Genomic DNA, 19,568 nt, shown 5'->3' on the forward strand with positions numbered 1-19,568 from the left:
CCATGCTCAGCGAGGCTCGGGAAGGGTGGGCCCCTAGCTACCCTCCCTCAGCACCGGGTCCAGGGCAATTTCGACCCCCAAGTCCCCAGCCCCGCGGCCTTGGCACACCGAGGCCCGCTGCCTGGCCCGCCCGGGGCACAGCCCGGCTCGGGGGCGGGAGCCTCGCCCTTCGCATAGACCATCAGTAGCAGCCAGGCCGAGAGGAAAGGGGCTGGGAAGACGGGGCAGGTTCGCGCCGCGCCCCCAGCCCAGCGCCGGCCGCCCAGGGGAACCCGACTGTGGAATTTTTAACTGAGGAGTTTCTCCCGCTGGGCCTCGTTATAAAGGAAAAGGGTGGAGGGCTAGAAAACCGGGGCTCGGCTTCCCGAGTGACAGGGAACCCAGAAAAGACCCCAAACTCGGGAGTTGCCGCCCCTCACAGGGACTCAGTACCAGTGCCGAGAGGGGCCGCGGAATACTCCAGCGGCCCGACCAGCCCGGCGGGACCCGAGCGGGCAGCCGCCGCGGGTCTGCGTCCCTGGTCTGCGCCTAGTCGCCCCTCGCCGCCGCGCCCCGGCCCGGGATGCGCGAGCCACCAGCTCGGCCCCGCCGCGCCCGCCCGGTCCGTACTCCTGATCCGCGCGGCGCCCCCCGCCCGCAGCGCCGCCCGATCGCGCCCCCCGCGCCAGCCCCGGCGCCCCCAGGCTGCGGCCGCTCTGGGGAAGGGTCGGTCGGCCCGGACCCCGGTTTACCTGGCCCGAGCTCCGGGCCGTGCGGGTGCACGGCCGCCGCCGCTGTGTCCCCAAGGCCGAGCGCGGGGCCGCCGCCGCAGCTCTTTGTGAGCCGCGCACCGAGATGCTGCCGAGCCCGGGAAGCTGGATAGCGGCGGGCGCGCCCCGAACGCGGCATACGGCACGCAGGGCCGCTCCTGCCCGGCCCACGCAGCGGGGCCCGCGGGCGCACCCCGCACCGGCCTGCGGCTGGACGCCCGCGCCCCGCCCCGCCCTGGCCTCGCCAGCGCTCCTCGCCGGGCGAGAGCGCGCGGCGGGAAGACCAGGAGGAGGACAAAGATGCGTGCGCGCCCAGCCCCCTCCCCGAGCCCTCGCCCCGACTCTCGGCGGACTTGCGGGGGGCGCACCTGGGGCCCAGGTCCTGCGGGGCCGGCCTCGGGGCCCTGGAGAGCACAGATTCCCCGGCTCGCCTGGCACCTGCAGGATGAGGAGACGCGGGGGTCTAGTCCTCCGGCGGGTGGAACAGGTGACAGCGAGGTACCCCTGCGTCCGCACCTGCCCCGGGCGCCACGCTGCCCCCTGGCGGGCTCCCTAGCGCATGTGACGGAAGGTCCTGCCCACCGCGCCCTGTTCGGCCCTGCGCAGAAGTCGCGGGGAGATCTCGGCCTCTGAGAGCCCCCTCTGGAGGGCAGGCCCCCAGCGCCACCCCGCCACAGATCACTGGCTGCGTCCCAGGCCCCTGGGAACCATCCCATCACCCCGTTCCCAATATCCTGTGCTGCCCTGGCCTGACCACTGGCCTCCCCTCCCCCAAGGCCTCACCCCAGCCCTTTCCCTCCTTGTCGTCCTAAACGGAGAAGGACCCAAATCTATACACTATACTCCAATAAAATTAAAAAGAACTCAAGTGACTCGATTCTGCCCACCCTTAGAATCTAGGAAAATCTGCCCAACTGGAGGCCCTTCCCCACATCTACGAAGCCTCTTTTTCCTGTAAGGTGGATATTCAGTGTCCAGAGGTTAGGATGTGGGCATCTCGGGGGTCATTGTTCTGTCGAACAGACGTCTAGAAACGCCTGTTCCGAGGAGCGGTGTACATCGTGGCTGAGGATCCCAGCCAGGCCAGCACTCAGCCGGGGCCTCTGACCTGGGCTGGTGTCTCTCCTCTGCACAACTCAGTTTCCTCCACTGTTAAACGGGGAAATACCATGACTTGCCTTCAGGGATAGTCACAAGACTTGGTGGCACATGCACACCTCTGAACCCAGGGTGTAAAATGAGCCAAATCATGCTGGTCACCATTGCAATAGCAGGTGCTGTAAGATGTTGACGTTCTCCAGTGATGGCTTTTGTCTGCTTGGCGTTCTCTAGAAATCTCCCACCTAACCCCAGCTCCATCCATGTGGTTCAGGTGAGGCTGAGATGTCTCAACTGACAAACTGGATCCTTGCTTCTTCAGAAAGTGGTTGTGAAAACTGATTTCATCATTAATCATTTATCTTAAAAAAAAAAAAAAATCCCTGTGCCAGACACTGAGAAAACTGTAATTCAATGCACCCCAATGTTCACTGCAGCACTATTTGCAGTAGCCAGGATAGGAAGACAACTTAAATGTCCAACAACAGAGGAATGGATAAAGATGTGGTATACATACACAATGGAATATTACTCAAAGCAACAAAATAGGGTCATTTGTATATGTGATGGACCTAAAAAGTCTCTCATACAGAGTGCAGTAAGTCAAAAAGAGGAAAACAAACATCCTATATTAACACATATATGTGGAATCTAGGAAAATGGTACTGATGAACCTATCTGTAGAACAGCAATAGAGACACAGACACAGAGATTGACCCTGTGGACACAGCAGGGGAAGGAGAGAGCGGAACAAAATGAGTAGCTCTGACATAAATACATTACCATGTGTAAATTAGATAGCTAATGGGAAGCTGCTGTATAGCACAAGGAGCTCAGCTGGATGCTCTGTGCTGACATAGAGGGGTGGGATGAGAGGATTAGGTGGGAAGGGAGGGATGTCCAAGAGAGAGGGGATATATGTATACATACGGCTGATTCACTTTGCTGTACAACAGAAAATAACGCAACATTGCAAAGCAACTATATTCCAATTTTTGTTTTTCCAAGTAAAAAGAAAAAATTCTGGTGGCAGACACTGACCTGGGCCCTGGGCTGCAGCAATGGCAGACTGGCTGGAGGCCCGCTCCTGGTTCATAGGCAATAAAGGCCCTTGTGGGGCAGACAGAGGGGCAGCCTGCACTGTCAGGGTCACTGGGAGAGCAGCCTGGGAGGGTGGGATGAGACTGGACTGAGCGGGTGAGACATGCTAACACCAGTGCCCTCACCCAGAGCTTGGCCACAGCCGCAGATATGATTTAATCGTCAGCTAGTTCGGCTCACTGAGTTCTCCGATCCTGCTGAAACAATTTTGTGTTTAAGTCTCTCTGCTTAAAAACAGCCAGTGTGGATTGTTTCCCCGCCTGGACCCTGATTCACACAGCACAGGTACCAATCATGGTCCCTGGAAACAGACCCTCTTAGATAGATTCTGGGGTAAGTGCGATCATGTCCTGGGCCCTGGACACAGTGCTGAGCTCTTTTTTTCTTTTTTTTCCCCCCCTTTTTAAAGATTTTTCTGTTGTGGGCCATTTTTAAAGTCTTTATTGAATTCATTACAATATTGCTTCTGTTTTATGTTTTGATTTTTTTGGCCACAAGCATGTGGGATCTTAGCTTCCCAACCAGGGATCAAACCTGCATCCCCTGCACTGGAATGCAAAGTTCTAACCACTGGACCACCAGGGAAGTCCCATGCTGAATTCTTAATGATGGGAAACAAGCTGTCAATAATCCAGGCCACAGGGCTTGCCTGGTGGCTAAGCAAGGGAAGAATTCGCCTGCCAATACAGGAGACGTGGCTTCAATCCCTGGGTCGGGATGATCCCCTGGAGGTGAGCATGGCAATCTACAGCAGTATTCTTGCCTTGGAAATCCCATGGACAGAGGAGCCTGGCGGACTACAGTCCTTGGGGTCACAAAGTGTCGGACATGACTCAATGACTGAACAACAACAACGATTCAGGCCACGCCACCTGCAATTGGACAACGTCCTTACTAAAGCCAGAACTCAGGGCAGAGCAGGGGATGAGGTGGGGAAGGAAGGGCAGGTGACTTCAGCCCTTAAGGTCAGTAAGGGTGATGTCAAGACTGTGGGGTGGGTGGCCAGTTCTTACTACACCAGAGACCCGGCAGAAAGAAAAACTACATACTCCAGGTTAAAGCTTGGAGCTTACAGAAAACCAGAGAATTTTTATCAGACCCCCCAGAGAATCTTTTATTTGCTGTAGCCATAGAGATAACCTTGCCAAAAGTCAAACGCGGGCTTTGTGAATATGGCAGAATTACAATGTCATTTGAATTCAAAGGCTTTACAAGTGTCCTATGTGGACATGCTTTGGAAAGGAGCAGGACCCTGAGGTCTGGGATTCACCATCTGAGTAGAGGCCAGGGGCATTAAGAACCTTGACCCTTGAGTCTGTCTGGAACGGGTTCTGTTTCTGGCTGATGGGAATGGCCAGCCGGTCTGGGTCTCGGAAGACCAGCAGCCTCTCTTACTTAAAGACCCTGTGCACATTCTCTGTGGACTGGGTCTGCTGCTGGGAGAGGTCACTGTTGAGATGCCCCTGGTGTCCTTGGTGATGGTGGGATTCCGCGGTGGCAAAAACCAAGTGGCGTGTTTCACTGCCAAAGACAAGGGGGTGCCTGTTTTGTGATGAGCAGGAAGACAGGTGTAGCCAGAATGCTTTGATCCACATGACCTCTGATGCTGGCTAATGGACCCCAAAGAAGGAAATGAGCAGCAGTCACATCTCCAGACTGAAGTCAGTTTCCAGACTCAGAAGCCGGGTATCCTGAAGATGGGTCCTGCAGCATTGCTGCAAATACATGCTGTAAATCTTCCTTTGACTCCTCCCCAGAGGGGCCTTGGAAGGTCACATATGCTCTGGAAAAAAGGAAATCCCGAGATCTTTGAAGATGGCTGGACTTTGTCTCTGAAGTGATGTTCTTTCCTAGGAAATTTTTTTAAAAACCCTTAAGAAGCAAAATATCACTGGGATCTAGAATCAAAGTGGGGGCTCGTGGTCATCAGGAGAGGGAAGTCTGGGCCTGAATCTGACCGAGGTGGGTCTAACAGGCCTGCAGACCCACCCTGTGGCCCCTCCCAATGGCACGGACACCCAGGGCCCCTTGCAGAGTCCCCAGATGGGCTCCCCTGACATGAGGGATGAGAACTGTCATCAGAGGAAAAGCTAAGGAACTGACCCTCCCTCCTGGGATGGTAATCAAGAAGGGATGCTCCGTCCAGGGGGAGCTGCGGAGCCCGTGGCCCCCGTCACAGCCTGGAGGGAAGCGGGGGGCACAGCTGAGCCAGCCCCTTTTGACTTGCCTCTTAGGCCTGTGCAGGTGGTGTATGAATCTTGGGAAGTGACAGCGGATTGTCATAAACTTAATCTGGTGGCAACTCCAGTTGTAGCTGCTCCCCCAGATGTGGTTGAGAAATACTGCAGATGTGCGTCCACACGGAGGCAAATAACACCCTGCTGGCATCTGCTGTGCTTCTCATTCACACACTCTCTCCCCAGTTTTCCCCAATTCTCACAGGAGCAAAGCCGGTTAACGTTTTCATTTCCAAGTGAGACTGTGACAGAGTTGACATGATCCTGCACTAAGCTGGCGGCCAACAAAGGGGTAGGAGGAGGAGACTGCGGGCAGTGTGGGATGAGCCCCACGTCCCCGTTCGCCTCTCGACCCACCCTCTAGCCTCTCACACTGGGCTCTGGGCCCAGGAGGCTGGTGTCTGTGGACCGTGTCTGTGGGCTCCCTGACTCCCGGTTCATTTGCCCAACGGGAGGTACTGGCAGGAGCCTGGAGGGATGAGGAGGGCAGTGCTGGTGGATCTTTCTGGGTCCCTTCCCCACACGAAGCTAAGAATGGCCATGTCCTTCCAATGAAGCCCACAGCCTCTGCCTCCCAGCTCCCTCCCGCTAAGAGCTGCAGGTCTCACTGGATTCCAGCAGTCCTCCCTTGACTAGCCTGGAGGTGCTAACAGTCCTCCTACCCATGCTAGGCTGTCTATTCCCCTCACTCTGCCCTACCTCTGTGAAAAGTCCTTTTCCTGAACTCTCCTCCTTTACCTCTTTGGAAAATATCCTCTGCTTCTTGCTGGGACCCTGACTGACTCAAGGAAAAGGATGACTTTATCCACCTACTCTGTATTGAGCAGTCACCATGTAATCAGTGTCTGGTGTTATATGGAGAAACCAGGGAAGCAAAACCAGATATGCTCAGGTAGAAGCTGTCAGAGCTTCTGGGAGATGCAGGCATTCGACCATCAGTCACACAAAGAGACTGGACAAAGGCTGCAAAAGCTGCTAGATGGGGAGGGAGCTGGGCTTCCCTTACATTCCAGCCAATGTTTCAGATGGGAACAACATGTGCGGAGGCTTCGGAACTGGCAGGAGCCCTGTGTGTTTGGGGAACTTAAGAAAGGCTTGTGCAGAGCCTTTATCATAAATGGACATTGGATTTTGTCAAAAACTTTACCTGCATTTATTGAGATGATCATATAGTTTTTAATCTTTAGTTTGGTGATGTGATCTATCACACTGATTGATTTGTGGATACTGAAAAATCCTTGCATCCCTGGGATAAACCCCACTTCATCATGGTGATCCTTTCCATGTATTGCTCAAGCCAGTTTACTAGTACTTTGTTGAGGATTTTTACATCTATGTTTATCAGTGATATTGGCCTGGAATTTTCTTTTTTTGTGGTGTCTTTGTCTAGTTTATGTATCAGGGTGATGGTGACCTCATAGAATGAGCTTAGAAGTGTTTATTCCTCTGCATTTTTGGGGAATAGTTTCAGAAGGTGTTATCTCTTCTCTAAATGTTTGATAGAATTCTCCTGTGAAGCCAGCTCATCCTGGACTTTTGTTTGTTGGGAGTTTTTTCATCACAGTTTCAGAAGATGTGGTACATATATATAGTGGGATATTACTCAGCCATAAAAAATGGATGAAATAATACCATTTGCAGCAACATGGATGGACCTGGAGATTGTCACACTAAATGAAGTAAATCAGAAACAGAAAGACAAATATCATATGGTAGCACTTACATATGAAATCTAAAATATGACACAAATGAACTTACAAAATAGAAACGGACTCATAGACATAGAAAACAAACTTATGGTTACCAAAGGGGAAAGGTGAGGGGGAGAAATAGATTGGGAGTTGGGGATTGACATAGGTGCTACTATATTTAAAATAAATAATCAGGGACTTACCTGGTGTTCCAGTGTTTAAGACTCCTTGGTTCCAATGCAGGAAGTGTGAGTCCCCTAGCTGGGGACCAAAGATCCCCCCCTAAAATAGGAAATAAATAAAAATTTTAAATAAAGTAAAAAAATAAAATTTTCATACAGCCAATAAATAGAGGAATTAAAATAATACAGAAATAAATACAATTATTCCAAAATAAAATGTTTAAAAATAAAATAGATGATCAACAAGGATATACAGTATAACACAGAGAACTCTGCTCAATATTCTGTAATAACCTAAATGGGAAAAGAATATGAAAAAGAATAGACACATGTTTAACTAAATCACTTTGCTGTACCCTTGAAGCTAATACAACACTGTAAATCAACTATACGTGAACATAAAAAAAAAAAGGTATTTAAAAAAGAAAGGCCCGTGTAGAGGAGATTGGAGGGTGGCATCTAGGAGGGGTTGTTCAGGCTTCAGGGCAGCCCTATGAGGCCTTGTCAGAAACTATTTAGGATGAAGAAAGGTGAAGCCGTCGGAGAGCATGCAGGTGGCCTCTCAGCCTAGAGGACACACACCTTCTAAGACTCACACCCTCTGTGGTCGTGTCCCTCTGAGCATGGACTGGACTGGCTGACTTGCTTCTGATGAATGGAACTCAGCAGCCATGATGGATTTCAGCTCTGAGACTGGAGCACAAAGACCGTGGCTTCCACCCCAGATGTCCTCTCTTGTTCTCTCTCTCACCTCAACAGCTGCCTATGAAGTGGCCTGAGCAGTGAGGAACCAAGTCCACATTCATGAGACCGCAGCAGGTGCCCCAGCCCCAGCCAAGCCTTTGGGGAACTGCAGCCCTGAGAGTTCAGTGACAACCTCAAAAGAGGCCACAACAGGGACCCACAGCTAAGCCATCTACAGACTTCTGATCCATAGAAACTCGGGGAAGGGGATAAATGTTTGTTATTTGAAGTCACCAAATTTTGGGGTAACTTGATCAAGCAACAGGTAACTAATTCAGAGTGTACATTTTAGGGGGCTGGCATGTTTAATTTACTCAATAAAGAATAAGGAGCTACTATATGCCAGATGTGTTGCAGGTGCTGACATAATGTACTTTATAAATTTTTATGTAGTTATATTTTGGGTGAGTAACACTGTAACATGATTTGCAACTATAGTTTCAAAACAGAGGCTAGAGGGGAGAGCCCCTCCTCACAGACACCAGTCCCTCACCAAGGGCTCAGCGGTCAGTTTGGGGGAGGGGTACAATTCCAGAGAGACTGTAAGGCTCATACAAACAATTGCACACAGATCCACAACACTGTTCTGCAACTTGTTTTTGTCAAGTAATCATTTTTCTTAAAAAAAAAAAAAAAAAAAATTCCGTGTCTGTACAGAGAGAATTTCCTGTTTTTCACGGTTATATACAACGTCATGATATGAATATACCCTTATCCATCTTAGTTCAGTTCAGTCGCTCAGTCATGTCTGACTCTTTGCAACCCCATGAATCACAGCACACCAGGCCTCCCTGTCCATTATCAACTCCTGGAGTTCACCTAAACTCATGTCCATCGAGTCGGTGATGCCATCCAGCCATCTCATCCTCTGTTGTCCCCTTCTCCTCCTGCCCCCAATCCCTCCCAGCTTCAGAGTCTTTTCCAATGAGTCAACTCTTCGCATGAGGTGGCCAAAGTATTGGAGTTTCAACTTCAGCATCAGTCCTTCCAATGAACACCCAGGACTGATCTACTTTAGGATGGACTGGTTGGATCTCCTTGCAGTCCAAGGGACTCTCAAGAGTCTTCTCCAACACCACAGTTCAAAAGCATCAATTCTTCGGTGCTCAGCTTTCTTCACAGTCCAACTCTCACATCCATACATGACCACAGGAAAAACCATAGCCTTGACTAGATGGACCTTTGTTGGCAAAGTAATGTCTCTGCTTTTCAATATGCTACCTAGGTTGGTCATAACTTTCCTTCCAAGGAGTAAGCGTCTTTTAATTTCATGGCTGCAGTCACCATCTGCAGTGATTTTGGACCCCCAAAAAATAAAGTCTGACACTGTTTCCACCGTTTCCCCGTCTATTTCCCATGAAGTGATGGGACCAGATGCCATGATCTTCGTTTTCTGAATGTTGAGCTTTAAGCCAACTTTTTCACTCTCCTCTTTCACTTTCATCAAGAGGCTCTTTAGTTCCTCTTCACTTTCTGCCATAAGAGTGGTGTCATCTGCATATCTGAGGTTATTGATATTTCTCCCGGCTATCTTGATTCCAGCTTGTGCTTCTTCCAGCCCAGCGTTTCTCATGACGTACTCTGCATATAAGGACCTGTCCCCTATTGATAAGCCTTTAGGTTACTTCCAATCCTTTGCTCTTGCTGACAATGGTGCAACAAATAATTATCATCTAACACTTGTCCCTCTAGGGTACATCTCTAAAAATCGGTCCCAAAGTATGCAAATGTACAACTTTGATAAACATTGTCAAACCACCATGACAATGGTTACATAGACACTTCCTAACATCACAGCCATCAGCAACAGAGGAGAGCGCTTGCTTTCCCCGGAGCTGTCACCAAGTGTTATCAAATGTGTTTGTCTTCCAGGATGATCTGAGGCCTGGAGCTGATGCATGTTCTTGCAACTCTTTTGACGTGTTCAGTGGCTGTTGACACAATTACAGGTGTGGTTGTAAAATAATAATAATAAAAGTAAATGAACAAACACATCCTCTGGCTGCCAAGTGTAGAATGGACTATGGAGATCAGAGACCAGAGCCCAGGCGAAAAGCACAGAGGGAGCATAGCAGATGGTCCAGAGCTGTTTAAAAGACTCAAAAAGGGGCCTTTGTAAGGGCTGCAAGCGTGCGCACGCGCACTGGGGAGCCCGCCGGAAGAGGGGGTGGGGTAGGAGGAGGTGCCAGGATTTGTCTTCAGGCTCAGGCTCCAGCAACTTGAGGAAGATGCTGCCCTTGGCCAGGACAGCGATACTGAAGGAGGACCAGGTTTGTGCGGAAAGCACAAACGTGGTTTTCACCGTTGCTAGGAGACCATTAACTTCTTGGGCTTACTCTACACCGTGCCTTCCTCCCACACCTTACTGGAGTTTTACATTATAACATGTATCTTGGATTTCACATATTTAAAATACCACGGTAGTAAATCGCATATGCAGAGAGCTCTGTCAGCCCATCTATGAAATGTTACTTCTTTCTCTGCACGTCTGCAGCGTATTGAGGGATCCCATGGGCCAGCAGGCAGCTGGGGTCGCGTGTTCAGGCCTGAACACGTGTTCCCTAGACGCGGCTGCCGGAGAAGGCAATGGCACCCCACTCCAGTACTCTTGCTTGGAAAATCCCGTGGGTGGAGGAGCCTGGTAGGCTGCGGTCCATGGGGTCGCTAAGAGAGCAACTTCACTTTCATTTTTCACTTTCATGCATTGGAGAAGGAAATGGCAACCCACTCCAGTGTTCTTGCCTGGAGAATCTCAGAGGTGGGGGAGTCTGGTGGGCTGATGTCTATGGGTTGCACAGAGTCGGACACGACTGAAGTGACTGAGCAGCAGCAGCAGCAGATGCGGCTGCAGAGAATGAGGGTGGACAGGGCTCCCGGAGACTGGCTTTCTTCCATCTGTCAAGCCAGTGGAGGGGAGGCATCGGAAGAGCTTCAACTTTCTGCTTCTGGGGGGGCACTCTGATCCAGGGTGTGTCTTTTAAATGTTCTCCAGGTGGCTGTGGTCCCAATCGGTTCTCAGAGCCTTGCACAGAGAGGAAGGAACAACTATGATTCTTTACCACTAGCACCACCTGGGAAGCACTAAGAAAGAGAAAAACGAGTGACTTTTGAAGTTGTCTATGTACATGGCTTCTTGGAGAGAAAAAGACCAGCACTCTAAGATACCAACGAAATAGACAATTTGCCTTCACCCGGTGACCCCACCCTTCTCCCAGCCCTCCAGCGGTGACTCCTAGCTGAATTGTCCCCAAGCCAGCAAAGTCAGAGAAGTCAGCCGCATTCCTGGCTTTGATACTTCAAAAGCAAGGTCTGGGGCAGGAGAGAAAGGGGAGCACAGCCACTGCTCTCTGTGTGGGGCCATGACTCTCAAATCGTGATCTCCCACCAGCCTGACCTGGTTAGAAGTGGAAACTCTCTGGGCCTCACCCAGACCTGCAGAATTGGGGTTTCTAGAGACAGAGCCAAGAAACCTATATTTTAACATTCTACAGGTGATCCTTTTTTCTTTTTAATTTTTAATTTTATATTGCAATTTAGCCAATTAACAATGTTGTGCACAGCAAAGGGATTCAGCCATACATAAACACATATCCATGGTCCCGCCTCAAACTCCCCTACCATCCAGGCTGCAACATAACATTGAGCAGAGTTCCCTGTGCTGTACAGTAGGTCCTTATTGGTTATCCATTTTAAAACATAGTGGTATGTACATGTCCATCCCAAACTCCCTATCTCTTTCCTCCTTCCTTCCCCCTTGGTAACCACAGTTCCTTCTCCAAGTCTTTGAGTCTCTTTCTGTTTTGTAAATAATTCATTTGTATCTTTTCCGTGTATAAGGCTGTCATTAGGCTATTTCTCCTTCTCTATTTCCCCTTCTCTGTCTGACTTACCTCACTCAATATGACGAGCTCTATGTCCATCCATGTCACCATCAGGTGATTCTGATGCACACAGAAGCTCGAGACCCGCCAGCTGAGGGGGTCCCCAGGCCCCGATGTGCAGCACTGAAAGGACAGGTGAGGGGCTTCCTAGGCTGAATGGCTTCACAAAGCTCCCTGGGGGAGCAGGTCTAGGGGAGGCAGACAGTGCACCCAGCTAGCGGACCTGGGCCCAGGACAAACTGAGCTGAGACCTGGAGGTTAACCAGCGATCCAGGAATCACAGGCCCCTCAGCAGACGCCAGCTAGGGGGCGTGGAGAGCTGAGCAAGTATGTACGAGAGAAGACCCTCAAGGTGGTGCCATCCTGAGACAGAGTTCCCCTGCCCCATGAGGCCTGGACGCCGCTCCAACACTGCCATCCCCACTGCTGTCTGCAGCCAGGTTTGACTCCTGGCCTCTGAAGTCTTACTACTTAGTGGGTTCAACAGACAAAAAAAAAAGTCTATTGTCAAGACAGCAGCTTGACCACTTGCTGGAATCTCAGCTCTACTATTTACAGGCCCGCCAGCTCTCCGTCGTTCAAGCTGGATGTCTACCAGTACTGCGGCTGTAAGGGGTTCCATGACACTTACTTTTCGAGCTCTCGCCCTTGAAAAATCTTACGGAGTCTGACTGATCACATGCATGTGCCCTGGATGCAAGGGAGGCTGAAAATGTGTGTTTCTGATTTCTCCCTTGGGGAGACATGAGCTCAAAAGATGAGAAGTTCCTCCAAACTTAGGACTTCAGGAAAGGTGTTAAGAAGATGCTGAATAGCACCCCCAAAGCATGAAAATGTTCTGCTATGGGCAGGAAAAGGAAGTTTAAAAAGAAAAAGTAGAATAGAAAACACAAAATAAGATACCAGAAGAAAGTTCGAACATAACTGTAATCACAGTAAATATGAATGTGTTAATCCACCTATTACTGCTGCTGCTAAGTCGCTTCAGTCGTGTCCGACTCTGTGCAACCCCATAGACGGAAGCCCACCAGATTCCCCCGTCGCTGGGATTCTCCAGGCAAGAACACTGGAGTGGGTTGCCGTTTCCTTCTCCAATGCATGAAAGTGAAAAGTGAAAGGGAAGTCGCTCAGTCGTGTCCGACTCCTAGCGATCCCATGGACTGCAGCCTACCAGGCTCCTCCGTCCATGGGATTTTCCAGGCAAGAGTACTGGAGTGGGGTGCCATTGCCTTCTGCCCCCTATTACTACATATCACAAAAAAGATATGCAAATGTTAAAAAATATGAAAGAATATATTTCCAATTAAAAGTAAACAAGATATATGCTAGGACTACAATAACATATTTATTCTTGAATAGCTACAGTGTAAAAGATGTTTGCCAGGATGTGAATCCAAAGGAGCTCTCATACACTGTTGGTAGGTGTATAAACTTGTGCAGCAATTTTTGGAAACCTTTTGGCAATACCCATTAAAGCTGAAGATTCACCATGTAACTCAAATCCAAAAACATGTGTAAGGATGTTCATGGTAGTACTATTTATAATAGATATTACCTGACAGCAACTTAAATGTCCATCAGAAGTAGCACAGATAAATAAATTTTAATATATTTATACAATAAAATATGATAAAGAAATTAAACAAGTTATAGCTTCACCTGATAACATCCACAATTTATGGGAGATGAGCCCCACAAACATATTTATGACCAAATGAAGCCAGATCCAAAATGGTACATCCTGTATAATTTCATTCACATAAAGTTCAAATTTATGGAAATCTAACTATAAAGAAACCTGAGCACCAAAGAACTGATGCTTTTGAACTGTGGTGTTGGAGAAGACTCTTGAGAGTCCCTTGGACTACAAAGAGATCCAACCAGTCTATTCTAAAGGAAATCAGTCCTGAATATTCTTTGGAAGGACTGATGCTGAAACTGAAGCTCCAAAACTTTGGCCACCTGATGTGAAGAACTGCCTCATTGGAAAAGACCCTGATGCTGGGAAAGATTGAGGGCAGGAGAAGGGGACGACAGAGGATGAGATGGTTGGATAGCATCAACAACTTGATAGACATGAGTTTGAGCAAGCTCCGGGAACTGGTGATGGACAGGGAAGCCTGGTGTGCTGCAGTCCATGGGGTCACAAAGAGTTGGACAAGACTGAGCGACTAAACTGAGTGTTTTCAAACTGTATGACAAAAAGCTGTCATTCATAGCCTGAGACTAAGTTTGGATCAGGACTGGATTTTGTGGTCTCATTTTTGACCCACTTTAACCATACCTTCTGCTACAAAATCTTAGACAAATTCAATTACTGGCCAGACTCAATCACTGGGTCACTGATGCTAGTCTCTGATGGTCTTTGAAACAATGCAAGAGGAAGAAATCAAGATCCTATTATCACCTTTGTTCCTCATCATGGACCCCTGACTGCAACCCCTTGCCTTATATAAACCCCTAGACTCCTCATGGAGGGTGGGCACAGTTGTTGAGGCATGAGCCTTCTGTTTTCCCCTCTCGGCTGACTGAGAATAAAAGCCACCTTTCTATTTCCTCATATTTTTTATTCAGCTTTGGTGGGCAGAGAAGGGCAAAATCTTGACCAGTAGCAATTTGGGGGGCTCATCCGGGATCTGATCATGGGCAGGTGGCCCTGTAGGGACCCTTGGCTTGATGGAAAGCTCAGGATCTCTCCCCATGCCTCCTTTGGAAGAGCAGAAGATGAGGGATTTCTCTAAGGCTGTGCCGCATCAGACCCGACCGCTTACTCAACTTCAGAACTCTGGGCTGTGACAGAGAATGGGAGAGAGGTTATCCTTTGCAGCTGCCAAAAATCTCTTTCACCTGGACACCTTTTTCTTCTCTTGTCGGCACCAGTCTGAACTTCCACTCTGAGAAACACTAAATACTGAAGGATCAGGAAGACAGTGTCTGGTACATCATCTTGACACCTGCTAGCATTCTGGTAAGTCCCCCTTTCGAAGCCTCAAGTTTTCCATTTGGGGAATTGATGCAGTTCCAGTTTGGGGGTTTCTCCCCTATGGAAGGGGTGGGCCCAGTTTGTAAGGCACCGCTTTGGAGAAGCGTCCCAGGCTTGATGGTACTTGGAAGTCACTTCTGGGGCAGTCTTGCCATTTGGTTTTTGGATTTCTGTGCATCTCTTTGCCATTTGCTTTGTTTTTGGTGACTCCCGCTAGCATGGTTTGATTTGGCTTGTTTACTTTGGTTTGTGCACCCAGACTTCTGACACTAAGTGCTCAAGCTAGAATGGGAAGTACTTCCTCTGAAGTTCCATCTCAGAGTCCCGTAGGGAAAATAGGTGACTGGTCAACCTATAATTATGACAAGTATCTACTTAATTGGAAGTTAAAGATGATCACATGTAAAATATATATGTATATTTTTTCCAGAGAGCTCTATTTTGTTGCCTATGCAATTAATTACCGATGTGATGGATATGAGTTTGAGTAGGCTCTGGGAGCTGGTGATGGATAGGGAAGCCTGGCGTCCTGCAGTCCATGGGGTCGCAAAGAGTCGGACACGACTGAGCAACTGAACTGAACTGATGGACTGAGCGACAGAACTGAACTAATGTAATTAATTATGGTGACGAGAAAAAAAAAAAGCTGGCTCGGTAACTTTAAACAAAGACCTCCAAGGGGGAAATTTACATTTCTCTGTATTTTTGAGATGTAAATGTTCTATCTGATCTACCTAAATTGTTCTATTTTGTGTTCAAGTTAGGCCTAGAAGAGGTCCTTTTGTAATTTATTAGCGGCCAAGTGATGGATCCTTCTAAAATTAGAGAAACTAACAAATTATTAAATCTAGAGCCTTCTCCTTGTAAACAACTGTTTTTGGTTTTTTTTTTTTCCGTACCTATCAAACCAAAGTTAAGTTAACCTGAGAACAAGAAAAACTGGTGTGGGAAGCCTCATGGTGATCTTCCCCTCAATGTCTCTTACAGATGCTAATAACAATTAAGAATATCAGCAGAAAAAAATCTGGAAGGAAAATCTAGCTGTTATTTCCATGAGGTAAGTTTTCTTAAAAAAATATATATTTGCCTCAAATACATAAATTTTTAAAAATCTTTGGATGGTTATTTGAAATGGGATAAATAGAATGGACATTTATGTGATTAAAGTAAGATTTGACATTAATACACTACTTAAAGTTAATGAGCAAAGAGGGATTCCCTTGGTCGTTCAGTTCCTCAGTCATGTCCGACTCTTTGTGACCGCATGGACTACGGCAAGCCAGGTTCAACTCTTATATCCGTACAGGACTACTGGAAAAACCATAGCTTTGACTATACGGACCTTTGTTGGCCAAGTAATGTCTCTACTTTTTAATATGCTGTCTAGGTTTGCCATAGCTTTTCTTCCAAGCAGCAGACATCTTTTAATTTCATGGCTATAGCCACCATCTGCGGTGATTTTGGAGCCCCTACAAAATAAAATCTGTCACTGTTTCCATTTTCCCCCCTCTATTTGCCATTAAATGATGGGACCGGATGCCATGATCCTTGTTTTTTTTGGATGTTGAGTTTTAAGCCAGCTTTTTTTTTCACGCTCCTTCACCTTCATGAAGAGGCTTAATTCCTCTTTGCTTTCTTCCGTTAGGGTGGTGTTGTCTGCATATCCGAGGTTACTAGTATTTCTCACAGCAATCTTGATTCCATTTTATGCTTCATCCAGGCTGGCATTTTAACATGATGTACTCTGCACAGAGTACATTTTTCCACTTTCTGACTGGTGGCATTTGAGTTCTCATTTGAATTGTCATTTTGATTGTTATTCCTGAAGTAATTACAGATGCTGTCTTCTTCTATGGCGGAGATATGTTTTTTTTGTTGTTTTTTTCTTTTTTTTCTCAAATTGTATAAGGAAAATTTACCTGTTCCAAGTGGCTTCTAGAAAGTTGGTTGTGTTTGGAATTTATTTCAGCAATACCTGCCCCAGGACGTTTCTTGAGGGCAGCTGTAACGAATAGCCAACCAGGCTTTCTAAATTGGAGGTGCCAGTAAGCACCGATGGTCAAGTTGAAGTTAGAGGAAATGTCCGCAAGGGGCAGCCGTTTTCCACACCTGCCTCTGGACCCTCTGGTAACAAGAGCCTAGAGAAAGTTGCCTTCCTGGGATGTGAACTGGAGTGGACTGTTCCTGACCAAACACCTAAGGGCTGGTGGCTCAGTACTTCTCCCACCTAAAGCTTCACAGCCCTCTGTTCACACTGTCCCATCCGAGGCCAAAACAGCCTGCTGAGGCTGCTGAGGTGCCTAGAAGGCAGCACTCTCAGGAAGGAGGCTTGAGTTGGGAACCCTAGCACCAGGAGACATGGAGGCTAGGTGTTTATTGCCCCTGAGGTCCTCCAGCCCTTGATCCCACTCGGGAATCTGGTCTCAGCCAGAACACAGCAGACAGTAGGCTTTTAAAAAGGGTTCACTGAAGGGTACCGTGCCAGGCTGTGTGGACCCTACCCCAGTCCAGCAGTAGGGCCCAAGCCTGCTCAGCCTCCCAGGATAAGATAGCATCCCAAGTCAGGGAGGTCAGAGATAATAGAGTAGGCACTGCTTTTCTTTCCTTTTCTTTACCATCTTGTTGATGCTACCTTGCAGTATAATTGATTTACAATGTTGTGATTGTTGTTAGTGTACAGCCACCTGGTTCAGGGAGGACGTATGTACAGAGACTGTATTTGCTCTTTTGTGGATTCTTTTGCCACAGAGCTTATTGCAGAGGTTGACCAAGGTGCTGAGCATTAAGTCCTTGTGGATTATCTATCTCACATGCAGTTTCTGTGTATAGGAGGAAGGACAGAGAGAATCCTTGTGGAGTATCTCTTAGAGATACACATATCTGTGTAGAGGTCAGAGATAGAGATTTCTGTGTGTATGCAGAAGGAAGGAAGCTGATAATCCCTGTGGATTATTGATTACAGATACACATTTGTGTCTGTATTAGTCAGACAATAATTAGGGAAGTTTGAATCTTCAAACAGCACCGGTGGGAATGTGAAATGGTACTGCCATTTTGGAAAACATTCTGGCAGATCCTCAAAATGTCAAACTTGGAGTTAGCACATGACCCAGCAATTCCACTCTTATGTATAAACCCAAACACTTGTACACACATGTTTACAGCAGCACAATTTCCGGCAGGAAACCACCCAAGAGACCATCAACAAGCGATCAGAGAACTGATACACACAATGTGGTCCATCCACACAGTGGAATAGGACTCAGCCATGAAAAGGAGTGAAGCTCTGACACAGCTACAATGTGGATGCACCTTAAACACATGATGCTCAGCAAGAGAAGCAGATGCAAAAGGACACACTGTCTTAGTCTGCTTGGGCTGCCATAGCAAAACAGAAGGCTGGGGGCTTCAGCAACAGATATGCATTTCCTACAAATCTGGAGGCCAGACATCTGAGATGAAGGTGTCAGGATGGTGGGTTCTGGTGAAGCTCTGTTCTTGGTGGGGGGTGGGGTCTTCATTGTGTCCTCACAAGGAGGAAGGGCTGAGGGGGCTCCTGGGGGGTCTCTTTCATAAGAATATTAATCCCATTCATGAGGTCTTTACTCTCATGACCTCATCACCTCCTCAAGGCCCCCCCTCCTCACACCATCACCTTGGGGGTTAGGTTTCAACATGTAAATTTTAGAGGGACACCAACATCCAGCCCAGAAAAACCACAAAAAACCACAAACTATATGATTCCATTTAAAAGAAACATCCAGAACAGGCAAACCGGGAGATAGGAGGTGGGTTAGGGGAGGGGAAGGGCAATGGGAGGACCTCAATAAACCCTGCACCTTAGGATGTTCAGGAGTAAGCCATTTCTGACTCCATGTTGGAACTGTGTCTTAGACTTGCTCTCTGTTACTTTTGTTACTAAAATCACACATAATGGTCTGCCTCAGAGAATCCTGCCCCTCTGCCTGACTGTTAAACTAAAGTACCTTTGTTCAGAACCCTGTCCACCTGTGGATAGCATGAAGGAAGAAATTAACACATCCCCTGCCTAAGGCTTGCCCTTATTCTACAAGATATTTGCAAGATTAACAGCCTTTTTAGTTTGTTTCCTCATCTCCTCCATCTCTAATTCATAAAAGAACCTGGCATCCAGGCCCCGACAAGGTGGTTATTTGGAGACATTAATCGGCCATCTTCTTGGTCAGCCGGCCCTCAGAATGCAGCTGTATTCCTTGCCTCAACACCTCATGTCATGTGGGGAGCAGAGCAAGGTTGGACTTCTGCGTGTCCACACCCAAGGGACCCCGATCCTGCTCCTGACCTCTACCCTCGGCTGATTTTAATCTGCATCCTAAGCAACTCTGTGCCAGCTGCAAAGAGAGGTAGCCTATTCACATACCCCTCCCAGGGCAGGGGGGCTGTCTGGGCAGGACTCAGCGCACAGGAACCACGCACAGAGCCCTCATTGCCGAGCACCCCCAGCCCTCTTCCTGGTCAAAGTTGGCCCTGAGCACCTCAGAGCAGGATCTGGACTAACTAACACTCCTGGACAGGTCAGTGACCCTGGGCTTCACTCTATGCACCCTCCCTCCACCAGGTCTCCCAGAGGCTTCCACTGCACCCAGGCACTGGGCCCCTGTCTCCACCCACCTGACTCCTGGGTTCGTCTCCTTAGGAGGTCTTCTTGAAATTCTCTCCCACTCATGGGTCAAACAAAATTATTAGAAATCAAGCCAGAGCCGCAGCCCCATGTCCATCCTGACCCTCAGGAACACACTCTGTTCCTTGCACTTGGCCGGCACAACAAGGCCCATTTTCTGCAACTATGAGCCACTGATGGGTGAAGATTGGCTGACCTGGATAAGCCGGCCTTCCCTTCCCAGCAGTGCTTGGGTTGAGGTG

At 48.4% G+C, this 19,568-nt stretch overlaps 1 protein-coding gene and 1 long non-coding RNA gene across 16 annotated transcripts in view; one reads left to right on the forward strand and one right to left on the reverse strand.

Annotated features, from left to right (window-relative positions):
• APBA2 (amyloid beta precursor protein binding family A member 2) overlaps positions 1–1,362 on the reverse strand; it is a 137,404-nt gene extending 136,042 nt beyond the window's left edge. For 2 of the 6 annotated variants that reach the window (XM_044932769.2, XM_006066407.4), the window contains exon 1: positions 1,118–1,362. The gene's annotated coding sequence lies outside the window, so the exon portion shown is untranslated. Of the gene's footprint in view, positions 1–731; positions 906–1,117 lie in introns of those variants that run through there. The other 4 variants (XM_025271826.3, XM_006066403.4, XM_025271825.3 and 1 more) reach the window with 3 other exon arrangements.
• A 12,437-nt stretch (positions 1,363–13,799) lies between these two features.
• Positions 13,800–19,568, forward strand: part of LOC123330808 — a 95,561-nt gene continuing 89,792 nt past the window's right edge. For 4 of the 10 annotated variants that reach the window (XR_006640381.1, XR_006640388.1, XR_006640383.1 and 1 more), the window contains exons 1-2: positions 13,803–14,651; positions 15,654–15,723. This is a non-coding gene — a long non-coding RNA (uncharacterized LOC123330808). Of the gene's footprint in view, positions 14,652–15,653; positions 15,724–19,568 lie in introns of all 10 variants that reach the window. The other 6 variants (XR_006640379.1, XR_006640386.1, XR_006640385.1 and 3 more) reach the window with 5 other exon arrangements.

This window comes from Bubalus bubalis, chromosome 20 (genome assembly GCF_019923935.1).
Source record: "Bubalus bubalis isolate 160015118507 breed Murrah chromosome 20, NDDB_SH_1, whole genome shotgun sequence".
NCBI classification, from domain to species: Eukaryota; Metazoa; Chordata; class Mammalia; order Artiodactyla; family Bovidae; genus Bubalus; species Bubalus bubalis.